General features: G+C 35.2%; 1 protein-coding gene across 1 annotated transcript in view; it reads right to left on the minus strand.

The window, feature by feature from the left end:
• Positions 1-21,744, minus strand: part of LOC126969628 (forkhead box protein K1) — a 60,073-nt gene that overhangs the window by 21,389 nt on the left and 16,940 nt on the right. The window lies entirely within an intron of this gene.

Here is a 21,744-nt window from a genome sequence, read left to right on the forward strand (position 1 = left end):
AGTTAATAATCACAAGGTACACGGCCCAGACTGTATGGTGGCGTCATCAAATCGTCACTCGTTACCTTGGCGGAGTGTGCGGACACGTTGTATTGATGAAAAGAAACCGGACAAGTGCAAGTTTAGACTCAATCACCGAGGGTTTCCGTACAAATTTTGATGATTTTATTACAAATGTATTAGTTTTCAGATGTTACCCATATTAAACCTACTTGTAGTATATAAGACGATACCTATTACTTGCCAAATTTTAGTATAGTAATAGTTCTAGCTACCTTATAAATTTTTATTCCCGTGAGATTGTCGAAATATTCTTTTTTTGTGGCATAAACGGCCGCAACCTTTTGTACGTTACCGTAGAAATGTGATTTTTTCACAGATACAAAAAACTGTAAACCTGAGTGGGTATATTGTTTAAATTTCAACTTGATAGCTTTACGAAGCGGTAGTAGTATCTAGTAGTATAAGAAATGACATCAAAAAGAATTCTAAAGAAATCAATTTTGAGAAAATAAATGCCTTTTATGCCTTTATGCCTTTTATGCCTTCACGTGTTCCCGATATAAAGGGTCTTGACCAGACAGACAGACAGACGGACGGTTTTTTTCCTTTTGAGGTACGGAACTTAAAAAAGTAAAGTCAGTGCTTAAACCGTGTGTTACAGAGACAAAAGAGAGTATGTGTAGCCTGGCGACTGGCGAGTGAGAGAGGTTTAGATGTGGTTCATTGGTTGTGGTCAAGGCCTAGAACGTGAGATAAGCCTGCGATTCACGTGTAGGTTAAAAAAAGTAATGATGAAAATAATATCCCAGCGATATCTGCGACAATGAAACCGGCTACATTAACAAGAATGATCTACGAGTACTGCGTACTATCATGTCACGTTATCAACATAGTATGCTCCACGTGTACACCACTGTGTAACACTCATAGTAATTGCTAATCACCCATCACGAGTACAACAGTATAATACATAAGGCCGCCACATAGAAAACCGGATACATCAAATGATATTTTTACATTTGAACTTCCTTATTTCGCCAACTCTTAAATTCTCTTAACAAAGGATTGTTATTAATATTAATAACTAAAATGTAAAATATATACATCTAGTATCTCGTAAATTCTACTACTCCACAGCTGAATATCAAAGTAATCGGACAGCCTGGGACTAGATTATGAGATGACTAGAATATTGCATACTATATTAAAAAGAGCGCAAAACAAGAATGCTCTCAGACTGCCATTTGTTTTCGAAGCGCTAGTAGTATCTAGTAAATATATTAGAAATGACATTAAAAACAATAATTATAAAGTAATCAATTTTGAGAAAATGTGTGCCTTGTATGCCTTTGCACACAATGTGTTCAAAATGTATTTATTTATTATTAATAGTTATATATACCTACACATATTTAAAAAAAGAAGACTTCTTCGCAAAACTGAACGGATAACACAGTGATAAATCGGACACCCAATTGCTCACTGTACATCTACCCTCTTATTCATAATGGTACGCTAAACAGCCGCTAAAGAGTGTTTTTTCTCATTCTGACTTAGGTCAATAGAAGAAGACAGAGTGAGAATTAGCAATGCTTTAAGTTAGCAAACTATTATGAATAAGGGGGCTAATATATATTCTAGCCTTATCCTAAGTGCTACAAAGCTGTTAATAATCAAGCCTACCTGCGGCCGCAGCTTCGTTAAAAGTTAATGTTTAAACGAAATTTCTGCGCGCAATACCTACAATTACACGTCATACCAGTTTTCATGGTCATCACTTGTACGACGGAAAAGTCGATTTGCTGGAATGCCATCTCAGCAAGTTGAAATTGGAATATTTTTATTTAATGTTGGATATTTGTATTAGTAAAGTAAGTAATTCATGATATGATTCACCAAAAAGGACTTCCACTCAGCATATTTGGAATTGATATCAGGATAGACGGACAACAGGGGGAATTCAACACTGGTTTTCATACGGCAACCTTTAGAATTTTTTTAGCACTAACTTTTGGTACAAATCTAATATTAATAAGGTTTAAAAAAATTAAATAGAATTTTGAGATTTTATTTAAGGTTTTTTTTATGCTTCAGAACCCTTTTTATTCCTAGTAGAAAATATTTAGGTTTGTTTTTAAAGTAGAATAAACTTTTTTTGATTTCTAATAGGTGGCATCTGCGGAAGAGGCAGGCTCTTATTTGAGTTCCGACAGCCGCTTAAGCCACTACAGGTAAAAAGGTTATATATTTAACCACGTTAAATAGTAACGAAATAAAATGTGATCGCCTACGAAACTTCAACTTCATTAAGTATGTTGTTAGTGTTCAAAAAGGGTGTTAGGTATGTGTGGTATGGAATATTATAACAAAAGCATTTGTACCATCTGTATATGATTTTTTGGGGACATCAACAACCTAGGCCCAATCCACTGCAAAGTTAAATTTAGAAAGATTCAGTGATTCAGATAACTTTAACCTATAAAAACTAATTTTGGGGAGTTAGTAGTAGTATATTTACTGGGTTATATGAATTCAACAATGATCTGAATCAATATAATTTATCAAGTGTACACAATAAATAATATTATAAAACAACATCGCATTGCATCGTCTGCGAGTGGCCTAACCACTAACCAATAACAAACAATATAATAACAATAGTAGTTGCAAGTTCCATCCGCAACTAACGGCCTTACAAATAAACTTGGTATAAAGTTATAACTGATAATAAACAAAGAAAATATAAAATGTTTGAATTATCGTTGACAACACTGTCAAAACAATGATAATTCTGAAGTTTTCCCAATGACAAGCTGCCTTGCAAATAAACGCGGGAAACGTTATTATATACGTGAACAAACCATTCGTAAGCAAAATGTCTATTTGTAAACATTTTACATATTCTTGGTTTATGCTCAGTTATAGCTTTATGGCAATTTTATTTGTTAGGCCGTTAAGGTTTTATCTCAATAAAATGTTTAAAAAAGGAAAACATTGAGAGTTGTCATACTGAAACATGCAGGGCAAGCCTGACAGCTATTAAGTTGACATAGCGACATCACATTCTGTCACATCTGTCTGCACGGACGCACACCAAGAAGGGGAAAATATTAGTAGGATTAATCAGGAGCCGTCGCGTGTCGTAGTCCCTAATGTATTCAGTGAAATTGTATTCCAGAAACTCTGGAACAAATAGGTGGGATACAATATTTATCGTGTTAATTAATGAGCAGAGTGGTAGTGGATGATCAGTAAAATATCGTTTGTCATACGTGCTTATATCGAACAACAATTGAAATCATCTGCGTAAGTGTAGCCAAAGGGTATCATCATAGACCTCTCTGTACTGATACAATATCATACCGACCGCCATTGAACAAAATCATTTATCAGAAGTAGTTATTCCAAAAGCGAGTTGACTTGAGAGATAGTTTTAATTGTTAAAAAACGTTTATGTGGTAAAGGTAACTACATATAACGTACGCCGCTGACATACAAAATGTTCGCTGTTTACAAACAGCACAGGCGTTATCTCCGTGGACGCGTACATGTTATTGTATTCATCACTCAAGTGATCGGTCAGTGGTCACTATCACGGTGCTCACGTGGCCCGATATAACTTGACCAACTGTCACCGGGTAACTTCTATATTAAATAGTAATACTAAAATGGCTATCGTAAAATAATCATAGATTTAAAAGAGCGATTGAGTTCCTTCCTTCTCAGGAGCTCTACTTTTTGCGAACATTTTAATATAATGTAGATTCAGTAATTTAATTAAATATTTATTACGATTGAAAAGCGCTATTGCTTGCCCGCTTGGGTTGTTTGGTTCTAAACAAAGCTATCCCGCTCAACGTCACGCGTGGTGAGTGTAGGTACTTTGGTCTGGCACCGACTTCAAACTTATCAATAAGTAGCACATAAAATAATAGTATTTTATGAATATTGAAGGTATTAGATTTGCATAAGAGGTGTATTAAATTAAATATTATGTAGTTATTTTATACTTTTGAAGTCGGTTTTTGACATACATAGTTTTTTTTTAGTCTCATTAATCAGGTAGGTAAACTATAAGTATTCGTTGTTTTTTAGGGTCGTATATTAAATAATATTTTTGAGTAGCTATGGGTAGGCCTACGAAAGGTTCCGCGTGACTTAAACAATATAGATCCCATATTTCACGTTCTTGTGAGATACTGAAATATCGTGAATAACATTTGTTAGTTATGAATGACAGGTAGCCTAAGACCCACTTTTCGGCAAACGGGCTAATAATTATAATATAAAATCAAACTAAATGAAAACTCAAAAAAAATCCAGTACACAAACTATAATAACATAATCCACGTAAACATAAATATTCTTAAACATGTGCATAAAATGAAGACTACTGGGCCAAACTATGTGAAATTTTTATGGGACCAAATGCATTCTGCACCAAACTAAAGAACAATCACAGAAATCCGATCATAAATATCAGCGTAATCGGTGTACATACATAAAAAAATACCAATCGAATTGAGAACCTCCTTCTTTTCGGAGTCGGTTGAAAATAGCATGACAAATTGTGATACAGATTTGTGACAGGTGATGTAAAGTCTGGTTGATAATCTTAAAATATTAGAGATCGCGATTATAAGATATCGAGATATTATATTGAGAGCGGCCACCAACAACATGTTATCTCAACTGTTCATGTCAATATTATTATTTTAATTATGTTCTTACTGCGTGTCTGTTATACCTATATTAATGAGAACAACGTCAATAATATCTTCAGTATATCGAACGACATTTATATATCCAGAGATATCCTCATTAACCAATTCCCTGAGAAGAAAGTTAGACGCTGCCAATGTGGGTCGGTCCCTAATATCCAGTCACGGATGTATGAATATATATTAAATACTAGCTGACCCGACAGACGTTATTCTGAAGATAATAAAAAAATAGTGTTTTATAGGAATTTGCCAATAATATTTCAAACATCAAGTATAATTTCGTAAAAAATGGTCCCTGTTGTTACAATTAAATTGTTTCACAGCAGAACTGGTCAAACCGTGCGTCACTAAATTCTCTCATAGAAAATGTGTCCATACAAAATAAATATTGGAAAAATAAAATAATTATGGGTCTTCAATCGAAATAAAAACTATCCTATCTCTCAAGTTGGACCAAACTGCACTCCATGAAGTAATCCCCATTAAAATCCGTTCATTAGTTTAGGAGCCCATCGAGGACAAACAACGTGTCACGTAATTTATATATATTAAGATTACAAATTGTTATGACGAACTCCAAGACAACCATCAACCTTAAGTTGCACACACGTTTTAAGTACGTAATGGAACACAAAAGGACAAAGGAGTTTTTATCCTGAAATTTTTAAAAGTTTTTATTTTGGTTCATTTACATACATTAGAAGATTTACTGAATATGAAACGTTGCACACACAACATGGCATATTTTTTAGAGTTCCTGAAGGTGGGCGATACTCATTTAAGTCGGAGTAAGTCGCGAGTAAAAGCTAGTATATGTAATAAGTACTCGTTATTTAAAATTGTTTATACATTATTAACTTGAACTATAAGATTGAGCCACAACGCACGGTTTTGCTACTTAGGTATATATGTATGTATATAAGTGTATTGTAGATCAACTTTGTCATATTTTTTGCAATATACATATAATAAAGAGTAGGTACTCAAAGCCTCTGGTAGTACACAGAAGCTATATTGAGCAGTGGGAGGCTCCTTTGGCCAGGACGCCCGCTAGATTATGGGTACTACAACGCCGCCTATTCCTACCGTGAAGCAGTAATGTGTAAAAATTACTGTTGCGGTCTGAAGGGTGCCGTGCCTAGTAAAATTACTGGGCAAATGAGACTTCACATCTTATGTCTCAAGGTGCGCGCGCAATTGTAGTGCCGCTCAGAATTTTTGGGTTTTTCAATAATCCTGAGTGGCACTGCATTGTTATGGGCAGGGCATATCAATTACCATCAGCTGAACGCCTTGCTCGTCTCGTCGCTTATTTTCATAAAAATAAAAATCTAGGTCCCTACACTTTTAAACAAGTACGGACGTTATTGCTAATTGGTAACAGTGTCAGTCATCCGAGAAGTCGGGATCGTCCTCTCTGTCTGGGTCCATGGTAACCGTCGTCGCACGTTGTTTGTCGCCTCCTAGTTTACCTCCCACAAACTAAACCTTTACGAAATGGCAGACTAGCTTTGGAATGCACGCAAACAAAATAGAGTATGACAGAGTCGGTATATATTTAGGTACTTATTTAAAAACAGTCGCTAGCGTGTGAAACTCCAAAAGTCAAAGAAATCGTTCATTACGTCAAGTCGCCAACTACTACTGACATTCTTCTACCCAGGGGCGTGCATATCATATAGGCAATAAGGCAGTGTCTACCTCGTTATGAACCTAAAAAATATAGTGTTAAAGTTAATTTAGTTCAATTTGTTGACCGTTATTTTATAACCAAACTTCTATAGAACCCCCTCTCATAATTTTTTCTAAATACCTACGATAACCAATCTCCAGGCTCAACTACGACTAGTTAGATCTACAATGCCTACCTTGCTAGAAAACTAAGGCACGCCTCTGCTTCTACCATATTGGGAGAAGCCTACTGACTGGAATTAAAGTAATGTTATCACCCGACATCAAGCCTCATGCCACATAAGATCACCACCTCCACTCAATATAAAGGAAATTGATAAAAGTAGAAGCGCTAGTGAAATTATTTTTACTAAACTAACTTTTTCATCACTACATGGACAAGAACCTGCTCCAAATAGTCTAGTTCCCTTAAGGCCGTTCCCAACATTCAGTCTATCTCTTACTTGGGATAAAAATCGTAACTCACCTTATCTGTACACGCTGTCTGTCAATGGGACGACGTATAGCTTACCAGCGATAGAAGTTTGTATGGAAATTGCAATTCACGCGTCCCAATATAAGGCGATAAGAATGACTTATCCGATATATTGGGACTGCTTCAGAATATTGACAGCTAATTACTGATAGTATAAGGTAGTAATTTATTTCTATCTGTACATAGTATATTGGGAACGGCCGTTAGAAGCCAATTTAACATAACAGTTCTTAAAATAGATATTATATCAGTGGCATAGAGTCAATAAGTCAACTGTACAATATGGCGTCTAGTACACAAACAACGGTCGAAGGCTGGATATAGGTGGAAAAAGTGAATGTCCTACATGTGATGTCGCAAATATGGAAAAGCCTACATTGGCTTTAAGCATTCTTGATAACTAGTCAAACCACGGGGTAAAACAGACTTTATACGTGTAACAATAAGTGTCAATATGCTGCTTATTGTTTCGTGTACGTGCAGAGTACTGCCTAGTACTTACATTGTAAGCCGGTATTGATTTGTACCAGCGTCGAAGAGTTACACAAAAATATTGTATCCTGCTTGTATTTTAGTTCGTAGTAGTTTAGCAGATTGAATTTATATTATACTAGCTGACCCGACAGACGTTGTTCTGTAGATAATAAAAAAAAAATACTGTTTTATAGGAATTTGCCAATAATATTTCAAAACATCAAGAATTAATTTGAAAAAATGCTTACTGTTGCTATTATGAAACTGTTTCACAGTGGAACTGTCAAACCGTGCGTTACTAAATTCTCTCATGGAAAATATGTCCATAAAAAACAAATATTGATAATATAAATAATTATGGTCCCAAATCGAAATAAAAACTATCCCATTTCTCAAGTTGGACCAAACTGCACTCCATGGAGTAATCTCCATTAAAATCCGTTCATTAGCTTATAAGTCCATCGCGGACAAACAACGTGTCACGTAATTTATATATGTATGTATATTAAGATGGTGAACACCGAATGGAACAGTCACTAAATGTTACGATGATATGTTATAAGCTTGACAGATATATAAATACCATCAGTGATAACCGCGTCTAAATCGGTTAATTCGTTTCTGAGATTATTGTGTAGAAACAAAAAGCAAATAGGTGTTCTTTAGAATGGGCATTATAATTAACACAACAAGTATAACTAGTCTGTAGTAGTACTACCGTGTGTGTTTTGTACAATCGCATTTGAACAAAACTTGCTGGTCCGTGCATTATGCCTGCGATCGAGCGCTGCCAGGGATGATTGGTTTAACGCTGCTTTTGTTGGTAGTAAAAACTTAAACTTTATAATATATTCCTTATCCTCCTCATTTTAATTATTAGTGTCATTGTGTCAATATATTCAGAACATTATCTGTTATTTATCACTTGAGCATCGTTAAAATATTTTTTAAATTAATATATTCACGGATGCCTCTTGATATTATATTCTTGATAATGATAAACTTTATTCAAACAGGCTTAAAACTAAGCGCTTTTGAATCGTCGTTAAAATTACTGATGTACGCATTATGTTCGGAAAAAGTAGAGCTCGTGAGGAAAACATACAAGAACCTGAACGGCCACTGTTTCATATCAAATAGAGTATTTTACATTTGCTGTAATATAAATAAAAAACGAGTTTGTGAGGTGCTGCATGCAATATAATATGAATCATGTTGAAAGTTAAAAAGCTTTTTAAATATGAAATAATAGCTGACCCGACAGACGTTGGTCTGTACATAATAAATAAAATACAGATTTTCATGAATTTATCGATAATATTTCATAACGTGGAGTATTTTCGCAAATATGCTTCATTTTTGTTGTAATGAAATTGTTGCAGAGCAGAAGTGTCAAACCGTGCGTCAATAAATTCTCTCATAGAGAATATCTCCAGACAAAACAAATATTGGAATAAAAATAATTATGGGTCCCAAATTGATATAAAAACTATCCTATCTCTCAAGTAGGACTTTTAGTCCAGCTGCACACCATGAAGTAATTCCCACTAAAATCCGTTCATCATTTTAGAAGTTCACCGGAACAAACATTAGGACAGTAGATTTGTAGATTATAGGTATTAAGATTTCACAAAAACATGTAGGTCAATACACTTTTATAGTCAAAGTTATACGCTACGCCCTGTTTTCCTTCAATTAACCTGTAAATTTAAAAAAAATGGCGGACGTCGAACAGATTACCAGTTGATTGTCACCGACATCTTGTATTATTATGTATTGTTAGCGGACACGTTCGTCTGAAAAGCAGCAACAGCAGTTATATCAAACCGGAGTGCGCCGTGCACGGCAACGCAGGCCGTAGCCCGTTGTATACAAGGCGCAGATTGGGTTGGCGGCAGAACGCAGACGGCTGACATATCGATCGCGGCGTCCTTAACCCCGTGCCCTTTCAGCGCCGAGTGTTTTGGACACGTACCACCGCCTCCGCCCGTAACGTGTGCCTCGTTATGTCAGCGGATACACGGCTCGCTTATCGCTACAGTTACCGTTCTAGTACTTATAGCTAATACGTAAACTTTTGTCAATACGATAGAGATTTCGAAATTTTAAGTATTTGTACGTGTGTAAGATAATCTCTCAATGACTTTCTATATAATACTAGCTGACTCAGCAAACTTTGTATTGCCGATATTAAAATCGCGATACAAAAGTAACTGTTGATCGTAGATGGGTGAAAATTTGAAGTTGTACGTATTTTTTAACTCATAATCGCTGACTCATAATCAAATAAATTTAATTTAAAAAAATGTCAAAAAAATTAAAAAAAAAAAGTGTGGACCACCCTTAACATTTAGGGGGATGAAAAATAGATTAGACCGATTCTCAGACCTACACTAATATGCACTCAAAAATTTCATGAGAATCGGTCAAGCCGTTTCGGAGGAGTTCAAAGTTTAACACCATGACACGAGAATTTTATATATAAGATATACACAACTCACGTCATACAAAAACAAAGCCGAAATATGGCAAATGCCACAATACACACCATATTAAGCTTCGACTGCTATATCTATACATTAGCTTTTACCTGCGACTTCGTCCGCGTTGAATAGTTACTTTGGCCATTTTATTTTTATTTTTTAGGATACTTTTCAAATAATACACATACAAACTGCTCTTTCCGTTGCTGGCAGTGCTCTTCTATGATACAGCGCATACCCTTGTCATTGTGGATAGTCTCTTTAATTATATTTATTTCCCTGTGAACTCTAATCTCCTATTTCATTCCCATGCAGATCGTACATAGTATCAAACTGCTCGAATAAAGGTTTATAAATTATTTCTCAAGTTAAAGTTTCATGGTTTTATCTTCGATAATCACGAATTTCCATACAAACTATTAAACTCCTCCATTTATTTTTTGCAATAAAAGGTAGCCTATATGCTTTTTCAAGCTCTAGTCTCTCTCTGTGCTAAATTTTATTAAAATCGGTTAGGTGGTTTAGGCGTGAAAGCGTAACAAACAAACTTACATTCACATTTATAATATTAGTAGGGATTTCTGCGATTTTTTCAGTTTAAGCTGCGTATTAGAATTAGAAACGAATCACAATGTCATATACTTAAATGACAGATGACAAAACTCAGTACTCAATTGATAAAGATGTCAATTTTATCTGCTGTTCATGAAAAAAAAAAACAATGTTTATTAAAATTTTCATTTGTGTTCGAACTACGGGAGAGTTGTACAACACGTTAAAATTAACACATCAGACAGTACGTTATGGCTGCTACACACTCGGTTAAGTCGAGTTTGGTAAATTGTTTGTGTTGGTGATGTATCTATCTATGTATCTATATAGTATTTATAATGAAAATGCTCTTTCACGCCTAAACCACTGATCGTATCGACATGAAACTACCACCATTCGATGCGAAATTTATCCAAGATGGTTAATAGCTACTTATTTTATAATAGTATAATTTATTTCCTTTTAAAATTCGCACAGTGAAGCAGGCGGGAACGACTAGTTATACTATATTACTAGCTGACCCGGCAAACGTTGTTTTGCCATATAAGTATAATTCACGCGACAGTTTTATAAGTAATTAAATATTGCCTATATTATAGCCTGTACATCATTTTGTTCTATTGTCAATAGTTTTTGCAGCGCACGCAAAAATAGGTTTTCGATTTTACACCTTGTGTTACAAAATAGCAATTTTATTACGGATCCCTAATTTTGAAAAAAAAACATAGCCTATAGCCTTCCTCGATAAATGGACTACCCAACACTGAAATAATCATTCAAATCGGACCAGTAGTACCAGAGATTAGCGCGTTCAAACAAACAAACAAACAAACAAACAAACACTGCAGCTTTATAATATTATAAGTAATAAGTATAGATATACGTCAACGTTGAGAAAGAGTTTTGTGTTGTTTCAGAGTCATAGAGATAAACAATGAGGATACAGTCATGGGGGTGGTAACGTATTATGTAGTACATTACATGGGACGTGTTACGCCTTTTATTGAGATTCCTATAACTGCGTGATTTGAGACCAGAGACGATTATAGATACATAATTAATAATAATTGTTATAATAATAATTTAATCTCTCAAAGAAAAATTTCAATTTAATTGTAACTGTTCATTGTCAGTAGGTACATTTATGAAAATTTAATATACGCTCACAAATATCGTCACCTTTTTGCTCTTAATAGTGATTTTCTTTATTATAACACTAGAAATAAGGGATTTCTTGTAAGTAATTCTAGTAGGCTTCATAAGATACATAATGGCTTTAAGGGTAAATGTAAACACTTTTATAATAAAGTCCTAGCCACTGTTCAGGCAGTATCTATAAATAAAATTTAAATGTTTTATTAAAACATGGCCTTGTCGTAAGTCCTACTACAACTGAATATCTAAGTGATCCGACAGCCTGGGACTAGATTATGATTATTTTATAGCAATAGCAATGACCCTACAATATTGTATATTTAATTAAAAAGAGCGCAAAAAAAGGAATCCTGGGAGAGTTCCTTGCGATACTTCTCTCTCAGAGCGCCATTTGTTTCCGAAGCAGTAGTAGGGTCTCGTATATTAGATATGACATCAAAAATAATTCTAAAGGAAACAATTTTGAGAAAATAAATGCCTTTTATGCCATTAATAGATACACAAGGGGCGACACAATCAGAGCGTGAGACCCCATCCTCGACACAGGGTTCTATTAGTATTAACCACTTCTGATTATATAACTGTTATAACGTAAACGATATTCACCCGACTTCGAGAACAAGAAGGTACTACTACTGACTACGATTACATTTTACTAGCCGGTCCCGCCCGATTCGCTGGCCGAATTTTTAAGGGAAGTAACATTGGAATTCAAAAAATAAGTAGCCATAAACCATCTAGGATAAATTTCGCATCGAATGTATATTATTATGTTTGGTTAGATAACCCAACCCAACCTAAAAACGTTCAGGGAGTATATTCCCACAACAGTTTTTAAAATATCTTTATGTAAAAAAGTTTCGGAATAAAAATATTGTACGCCCACAAAATATGGGTACCTACCTCCAAATTATAATATCAGCAAGTATAGCCGTATAGATTAGGTATGAACATGATAAGTTAATTAGTAAGTTAATCACTTGAAAACTTCATGTAAATAAACATGACTATCTTTGGTCATGCAATTAAAACTAAAATATGATTCACTAGCGAACGATGTTTTTTTTTTATGGAATAGGAGGACAAACGAGCGCACGGGTCACCTGTTGTTAAGTGATCACCGCCGCCCACAATCTCTTGCAACACCAGAGGAATCACAGGAGCGTTGCCGGCCTTTAAGGAAGGTGTACGCGCTTTTTTTGAAGGTACCCATGTCGTATCGTCCCGGAAACACCGCACAAGGAAGCTCATTCCACAGCTTTGTAGTACGTGGAAGAAAGCTCCTTGAAAACCGCACTGTGGAGGACCGCCACACATCCAGATGGAGGATGATGAGGATGATATCCTAACTTGTGGCGTGTCGTGCGAAGGTGGAATTCGGCGGCAGGAATCAGGTTAAACAGCTCTTCGGAACACTCCCCGTGATAAATGCGGTAGAAGACACACAATGAAGCGAGGTCTCTACGCAACGTCAAGTGATCCAGCCGTTCACAGAGCACTGTGTCCCCGACAACTCGAGCTGCTCTGCGTTGCACGCGGTCAAATGGATCGAGCTGATACTGGGGTGCGCCAGACCAGAGATGACAGCAATACTCCATGTGTGGCCGGACCTGCGCTTTGTAGAGCATTATGTGGGCCGGCTTGAAGTATTGCCGTGCTCTATTAATGACGCCCAGTTTCTTTGAAGCCAATTTGGCTTTGCCTTCCAGATGACCACGAAATTGGCAATCGCTCGAGATTTCGAGACCCAGTATTCCGATACTAGGCGAGGCTTTGAGGGAAGTGTTGCCCAAGAGCGGTGATATCTTTATTGAATCTCAATCCTAAAATGGCGATCGGAGAATATTATTTAAATCTATTTCCTGCTTTTGGCTCTCCAATGGCCGACGCAACCTGTGAAACGTTTATATATAACGTGCTCTCTATTTTTTCTATCAATATGAGATTACTTATTGGTATTCAAATTTAGTTTGTACTAAAATTTATGGACGTTCGAACCCGTGCCACCCGGGTTACCACGCGCTCCTATCAACTCAGGCCGCATCATAATCCGTAAATCTTGGTATGTTTGTACGATAATAATTGTATATTATTAGGAAATTGACATGAGATGTCGCTCTTTCAACAACAAATAAACAATTTCTTATTTTCAAACGATATCTCTCATTTCTGCGATTAAATGTACAAATTTTTTTTGGATATCCACATTGAGATATTGAAATGCAGACAGACTGGGAATCGATTGACGCATGACATAAAATCTGGATTTTAAATAATATAAACTAGAGACTAAAATACTGAAAGTTACCGTAACATAATTGATGCAGTCATAATACAAAAGAAAAGTTTACAATTACATTTATTCACCATGTACATATTGCAACAACACTAAGTAAATCTTCATGAATATACAAATGATTTGAGTTTTCATTCGTGTTAATCCCGCCAATATTTGTCTTTAAACAATTCGACACGTGTTTCGCCTCTACACGAGGCAACCTCAGGACGTGTTGTCTCGCCAAAATCTGGCACGAATCAAGTGAGCCGGAAGCCGCTCTTTTATACCCTCGTCCCATGAAATGACGCGCTGTGATTGGTCGGCTGTTGTGACGTATTACCCCCGGAAGAGATACGCAACAAAGGTGATGGGACTAAATTTGTTTGTTCATTCAACAATGTAAACATGTTATTTTTGTGTTTTATTATTTCTAATTGCTCTAACACATTTAAGCGGAATCCTTTTTCACATGTATGTAAAATATTAAAATTATTATTGTTTCCGAGTGAGTGACCGGTATCAATTAAGTGTTTCTTATTACGTTTAAAGACAAATATTGGCGGAATTAACACTAAAGAAAACTCAAATAATTTGTATAATTATGGATTTCATGAAGTTACATCAGTTCGTAAAAGCGCTCTGATATGGTGTATGAACGAATAATAAATATATTAATAAATGAGTTAGCTATCATTTAGATTAACGTTTTAAAGTAATATTTTTTATTCAATGCCTCAACAGAAAAAAAAGCTAGTGGGAGTGTTATTGTTACTATTTCCATACAGAACCCTAAGACCAGTAAATAAAGGACAGTGCAGCTTATTAAAGTGTTTGTTGCGGTGCGTGTATGGTCACGCTTCCGACCATTTAAACGTCGACATTCCCTCACAAGAATGGGTGATTGTGTGCAAATGCTGTACCACGCAATTCTTTTATGTTAGCCGTCACTACGAACGGTTGGCCAGGGGGGGGGCAAACCCTCCCGCCAGAAACGATGCGATAAATAAGTTGCCCAGGGTGGCAGAACTCTGATTTGTATCAAGCAAATTTTCATACTTGTTAAATATTATATGAAATTATTCAGAAAAGGCATTCACATTAGGCCTCCTGTCAGTCGGAAATAGTAAATAATACGACTTTTTGTTTATAATGCGAATGATTGGGTGTAGGGGCTAGTGTAAAACCCCACCACTTATCACCAAGGTTTAAAAGTCGCTAATAACATCAGATGATTATTCGACAGCCCCTTTCTAACAATTTAATCAACAGTAACTTCGCGGTCTTCGCGAACACTAAATATTAAAATATTCGAATTAGCATAACTCAACGTTATAAAAATAGAAAAACAATCTTGTTTTTTGTATGTCGTATAAATATATTGAATCGTTTATTTGAATTATGTTTGGTGATCTGTTAATCGTTTTCAATAAGGTTAAATAAACATTGTTGTATCAACGTTGTCGACCTTGTATCGAAAGGTACTATATTTGCTCATCCCTGAAATAAAGTAATTGGAAAACTGATGGTTGGATAATGAGGTGTGGCTCTAGATTACCATCGCCTGCTGTGGCGTACGCGTGACTAGCACTATTGTTGCCCGTGTGTGTCTGACGTATAGTGTTGTAACGCCATTAATTTTTCCATATAATTTAGGTACCTGTCTGTGACCTTCAAACAACGTACTCTACATATATACAGCTTCTTTAATATATTAGTATACATAATATATTAAAATACCGTTACAACTCCAAGCATGATGCAACATTTCAAAATTAAAATTTCAAAAACTGGAACGCGTAAACCTTTTCCTTTTCTCTATAAGAAAATAGCGTAAGCCATTTTATATATTTTATAAGTACGAAAAGCTAATGTGCCACCAACTTAATGCGAGTAGCGCCACACCGGGGGATTGAACGCGGAGTTTAGCAGTAAATAGTATGGTTTAATATCTCTACACATTAATTATACTGCCTCAAAATATAAACATGCAAAAGTTTGTTATAATAATTGTTTATTGTTTGTTTCAATAAAATGCGTGTACTTTCTATGTACGCATTTATTTAAGTTACTCGGCATTTAATAAAAAAAAAGGATTGTGTGGTTTTATGAACTCACGGTAAAAGTGAAACTTTTTTTCACATTATACACATTTAACAAAAAAACAAACAAAATAGCGTGGAGCACTGGCACAAATGAGTAATAGTCTATACACTACACGGTCAGCTGCTGCGATCTATAGGCGCCGCCCGACGGTCACGCGACATGCAACACACAGACGAAAAAGTTTGAGACGATGTAATAAAAGTTTCACTTAAAAAAAAACTATTCAAATTCTGTCTGGTCAAGAATTCATGGAATTACGCACTGTTTGTATGAAACAGTTTATCACTGCTTTCTCTAAAGGTTATCATGTGCTTGTCGTGTGTCGTGTTAAAAGGCCATTTTCTCTAAAACAGGTCAAATTTGTAGTCCAAGGGGATCAGATGTGTGGCCTAGATGCAGTTTGCTGAGAGGTTTCATAACGTGATTCTTATAAAGCCTCAATACACAATAGCTAAAGTCTACGCCTATCTTTTTCATAATGACATTTTTGACTCCTTAATCACTAAAGACAACTTGATTATTAGTTTTTAATGTTATATGTATAATAAATGCCTTCCGAATAGCAATACAGAAATATTTTGAAAATATCTTTATTATCAGACTAGCTATAATTATTTTTATTGATCGCTTGATGATGCAAAGCCGCTAAAACTTACCCTATAAAACCAAATATTAATTGTACTAACAAAAAATGCGTTGTAGCTCTGCCTTATCTACACAACATTAATTATTCAATTTCTTACTCTTGTGTATAGGAACTCAAGTTGTATCATCATTATCATGTAAGTAGTGTTCAATCAGTAAATGTATTGCTCGCAAGGCGCGACGCCCGCGTGTTTTCCTCCCATCTGTCGCTACGCTAATAAAACACCTCTATTATTAGAACATGTTACGAATATAATATTTCGTTGTAAACAAGTCAAACTCATGCGAAAGGAATGTGTCATGTGCATTACATTCACTGCAAATCTCGCTGATATCTTTGTCTTGTCTAGAATGTTCCATATTTCGTGCAATATTATCACTTACTTAATTTTACTTATTTATATAAGACACAAATTCTTAGCAAACTATCTTTCATATGAGACAGTTTTCGTGTGTAGTATTTTCTTTGTTAACGCGAGTGTTACACATTTAAATAAAACACTTTTATGGGATTAAAACGCGTGTAATTGTTGCGTAAAAGTTAAATTTTTGCGAGATCGAGAAGGAACGAGATCTGGAAAGATCTTGGAAACGTCGGGTTAACTAAAATAACAATAAGAATGAAACTTTATCGCTAAAATATAATGTAAAAACACAGTTACAATTACCAGCGTTTTAATCATTTTAAAGTGTTTTATTTAAATAAGTCTTCGTATATTATAAATAGTTTTGTATTCAAACATGTATTGATATACATAATTAAGTTTGTTTTTGTTACGAAAGTTAGTCTGTCTGAGTATCCGGTTTTGTTGATAAAAAACCGGTCATTGAAGAAAATTTAACAAAACATTCGTCATTAGTGGTTTTTCATGTTTTCATTACAAAATATACATCTTTAATCAAACAAAATGTTATGATGCAACAAAAGGATTCCTGTCATCGCGCTCCGAAGAACAAACTGATATCTGCACTGTCTGGTTTCTGGATGTGGGTTGCATGTACTTTCTCGTACAACGAAACAGCTAAGTACACTATAGTACAAACTGCAGGAAATCTAATTAGGAAATCGAGAGATGTGATAGAAGTTGGAACTAATCGTAACCGGTTTAGTGAGATTGGAAGAAGAAGAAGAACAGAGGACTGCCAAAACTAATTGTCACGAAATATGTACAGTACAGGATCATGTAATAATCTACACGATGACAAAAAATATTAATTAAATGTTAATAAACTTTGAAAACAACAATGCCTTTAGTTTAAATTACGAAGAAACCTTATCCGCAAACTATTAATAAATGCATTTTATAAAATTGTAATCTTATTTGTGTCAGAATAACTAATAAAGCTCGTAAGTAACCCTAAATAAGTAAATATAGAGGCGCTTTTACACATTATAAATATTAAAAGTAAACTTGGCATAGCTTTAAGTAGGTAGTAGGTACTACTTACATTGTGATACAATTGGGTGGAAACTAACACTCCTGACATTTAGATCCCTCGCCTTCGACTCGTGTATCACACGACCTTTTCAATACTGGTGTTTTTTTTTATGGAATAGGAGGACAAACGAGCGTACGGGTCATCTGGTGTTAAGTGATCACCGCCACCCACATTCTCTTGCAACACCAGAGGAATCACAAGAACGTTGCCTTTAAGGAAGGTGTACGCGCATTTTTTGAAGGTACCCATGTCGTATCGTCCCGGAAACACCGCTGTTTTTACCTGGAAACACTGGTGTGGGAAATAGGATAAAAAAATAATCTCTTACATGTTTAGTTCAATAATATATGAGAAAATGGCGTCGTCGTTTGTCCAATTATTTAGAGTAGTGTGAACACTAGCTCACAACCTCCAAATTATATAGTTTCTAATTAGATTTCGTGTAGTTTGTATTGTTTTTTTGTAAGGAAGAGGCAAACGATCGTACGGGTCATCTATCTGATTGCAATGCCTTTGATGTTGCAAGAGATCACCGCCGTAGTCTGATATTGTAAGCATTGAGATGGAATCCTCGCTTCTGTAGACAAATCACGAACAATGACTTCATAGTTCATAATATATTGAAGTAGAGGTGGCGGGTCAAATGGGATCATTAGAGAGGGTTTCCCGGCACTAGATGCAAAGGCCATTGAATACAGTTTTAAGTCCGCCCGGCGCGGCGCGGCGCTATTAATGAAGTAACCAGCTCCCTCATTAAAACTACGAGGGGTTCTCACGACATATTAGGGGTTAAGGTATGATTTTTTTTAAATTTTAAATATTTATTTAATCAAAATAATTACCATTATTATCTATAAATTGCTACCATATAATAGGAAGGTCATTTATGCCTTTGCGATAGAACTATCGTGATCTAGATTCGTCAAACTATGTGAAAGCATTGTGTACTGCCTTCTGAGAACAAAACTTTATATCACGTAGAAAATTGTCCAAATAACGAAAAAAATGGTAGTTTTAGCAGTAAAGATTACTTGCTCTTTATGTTTTTCAAACAATACCGAATCTAAAAAAGGCACTTTACAGCAATTTTGCCTCTCTGTCTATCCGGGCAAAACGAAAAAAAAACTGAATAGATTTAATTATAATTGATGTGTGCCGGTCGAAATGATTATTTATTCGTAAGACCGTGATACTTCCACACCTAATATTATTGCATGCCAATATTGGACAATGATCATGTATGAGCAATACCTGATAAGAGATCGGCTTATCTCAAGAATTTGTTACAGTTCGATTAGAGGTTCGATTGCTCATAATTATTAATGTTTCACTTAGTGTACAAACACATTTACTATTCATCCGCTAATACAATCCCCTTCACAGTTTTTGAACGTTGTCAGTCACTGCGCACAAATATAAAATAAGGTCTCGCTGGCGGTGGGAGCGGACAGCGGGGGGTCGGGTGGCAACAATGCGTACAATTGGCGGTCGACGACGTACGCGACTATCTGCGCATTCATTGATTGTATCCATCGATTTAAAAATATTGACGTCTTGTTCGGTATCCAATACTCGCTGGAAACATTGACGATTATAATATAGTGTGCATGCATATACCTAATACTAATATTTTTAATAACACATTTTTTCAAATAGAGACTTACCCCCTTATTCATAATTGTCTGCTAACTTAAAGCATTGCTGATTCTCACTCTGTCTTCTTCTATTGACCTAAGTCAGAATGAGAAATAACACTCCTTAGCGGCTGTTTTAAGTTAGCGGACCATTATGAATAAGGGGGTAAGTGTAAGTCGTCGTTAGTTACTAGTAATCTTAACTTATCAATATATGAATACATGAAGAAATTTAATGCTATAAAGTGGCCGGTATCAACGTCTGAACTTCAATATTTGCACTCGTTGTTATGTATTTTATGAGCTCGGTAGCTAGGTCAATGTGCAGTAACAAAGAGACGCGAAAATAGTTACGATTTACGAAACATTTGGCAGAGCGGCCGCGCCGTGTCATCCTTGTTGCGACCTTCTGTTTGATGATGGAACGACACATGACTTGATGACCACTGAACACCATACACTGCTTCCACTTGACTCATGCCCTTAGCTGTTAATCAGTAAGTACAACTATCGATATTGATTGTCTACTGAAATGTTCTGCATAGATCATTTACATCAGATAATTAAAAAGATACATTAGGTGAGACTTTTTTTTTATTTAAGAATCCTAGAAGAACAACGATTTACGAGACAATCATCACTGCGATATGAACAACTGCAGGTCAGAATAAAAATCATGTGTCATCATCGACTGAAAACTTAGGGTTGGATTCTCGGCAATTTCTTCCTCCAAAAGTTATGTAAAGAAAATTTATGCAACTGTTGTGTAATAAGGGGTATTAAAACACGAATGTGGATTTATCACACGAGGCGAAGCCGAGTGTGATAATAGTTCCACTTGAGTGTTTTAATACCTAATTATAAACAGTTGCATACAAGACTTTATCTACACCCAGAATATGAATCCTCTAAAAGATTCTGAAACAGCTTACTGCTAACACCAAAACACCAGTCCTTGTAGTAACCTAATATCATTCATTACTGATTATATAATATACATATAAACTAAGTATTGAAACAATTATTTATTTTAGTAGTAATTTACATTTTGTATAGTGTTAAAATTCACTCGAATATAATGTTCTTTTGCAGCGTTTAAAATGAATCGCTCATTTTTTGTAAACAAAACAATAAAAATATTGAAGAAAAATGGCGGGGATTCGAATAACCTACTTTTTTTTACGGCGTGCGAAGTTCTGGTAGTGTGAAGCGCGGGTAAACGAAAATGTTCTTTTTTTGAAATTCATACAGATACCACGCATCGAGCAATAAGAATGTTGCTGTCTGTTGAAACTCTTTGCGCATGAGATCGAAAAAAAAATATAGGAGTGTTGTTATGAAATTCAGTACAACATTACAACACTCATTTGGATGATGTAAAGGTTATTAGAACATTAGGTGTTTTAATGTTGGCAATAAGCTAACTGTTTCAGAATCTTTAATAGAGGATTTAAAGCATGGGTGTAGATAAAGAAAATTTATGAAACTGAATCAGAAATATACTCTGTATCGGATTTGGTTTAAATTTTTCTTGGCGGGTTTGTACAAAGAGGATTTAAGTACTACGTAATAAGAGTCGGGACTATCAAAGTAAAAATTTAAATTTAGTTTAGAATCGTGCAGCAATTTGACATAAGTTTGAAATAGAAGTAATTACAGTATCGCGATTGGCTACGAAGTATAATCTGTTGCATAAAACGTAGTGGATTACGGATTTATTATAGCCGTCATCTGTCAACCTATCAATAACTGCACGTTTCATACAATCGTGAATCGCTTTTTTCTTAGAGAGTTTTGCTGGGCTTAGATTAGCTTAGATTTATATAGGAGCGTTTGTATGTTTGCGACCTATGATAAAGACGTTTTAACCACTTTGAAGTAAGGATGTACTCTAGCAGAGTAGCACTAACAAAACCAAAAATATCAAAAAAGGAAAACAGAGAGCCAGTTAAAGATGATATAAATAATATTTGAAAATATTATTGATCCAGGTTTCAAAATCAAGGCGAAAAGTGTTGAATATGTTTGAATAGGAAAAATGACTTCAAATACTAACTAATTAACATTTATTAAATTGTAATTGATA

Source organism: Leptidea sinapis, chromosome 18, assembly GCF_905404315.1.
Source record: "Leptidea sinapis chromosome 18, ilLepSina1.1, whole genome shotgun sequence".
Classification (NCBI taxonomy): domain Eukaryota; kingdom Metazoa; phylum Arthropoda; class Insecta; order Lepidoptera; family Pieridae; genus Leptidea; species Leptidea sinapis.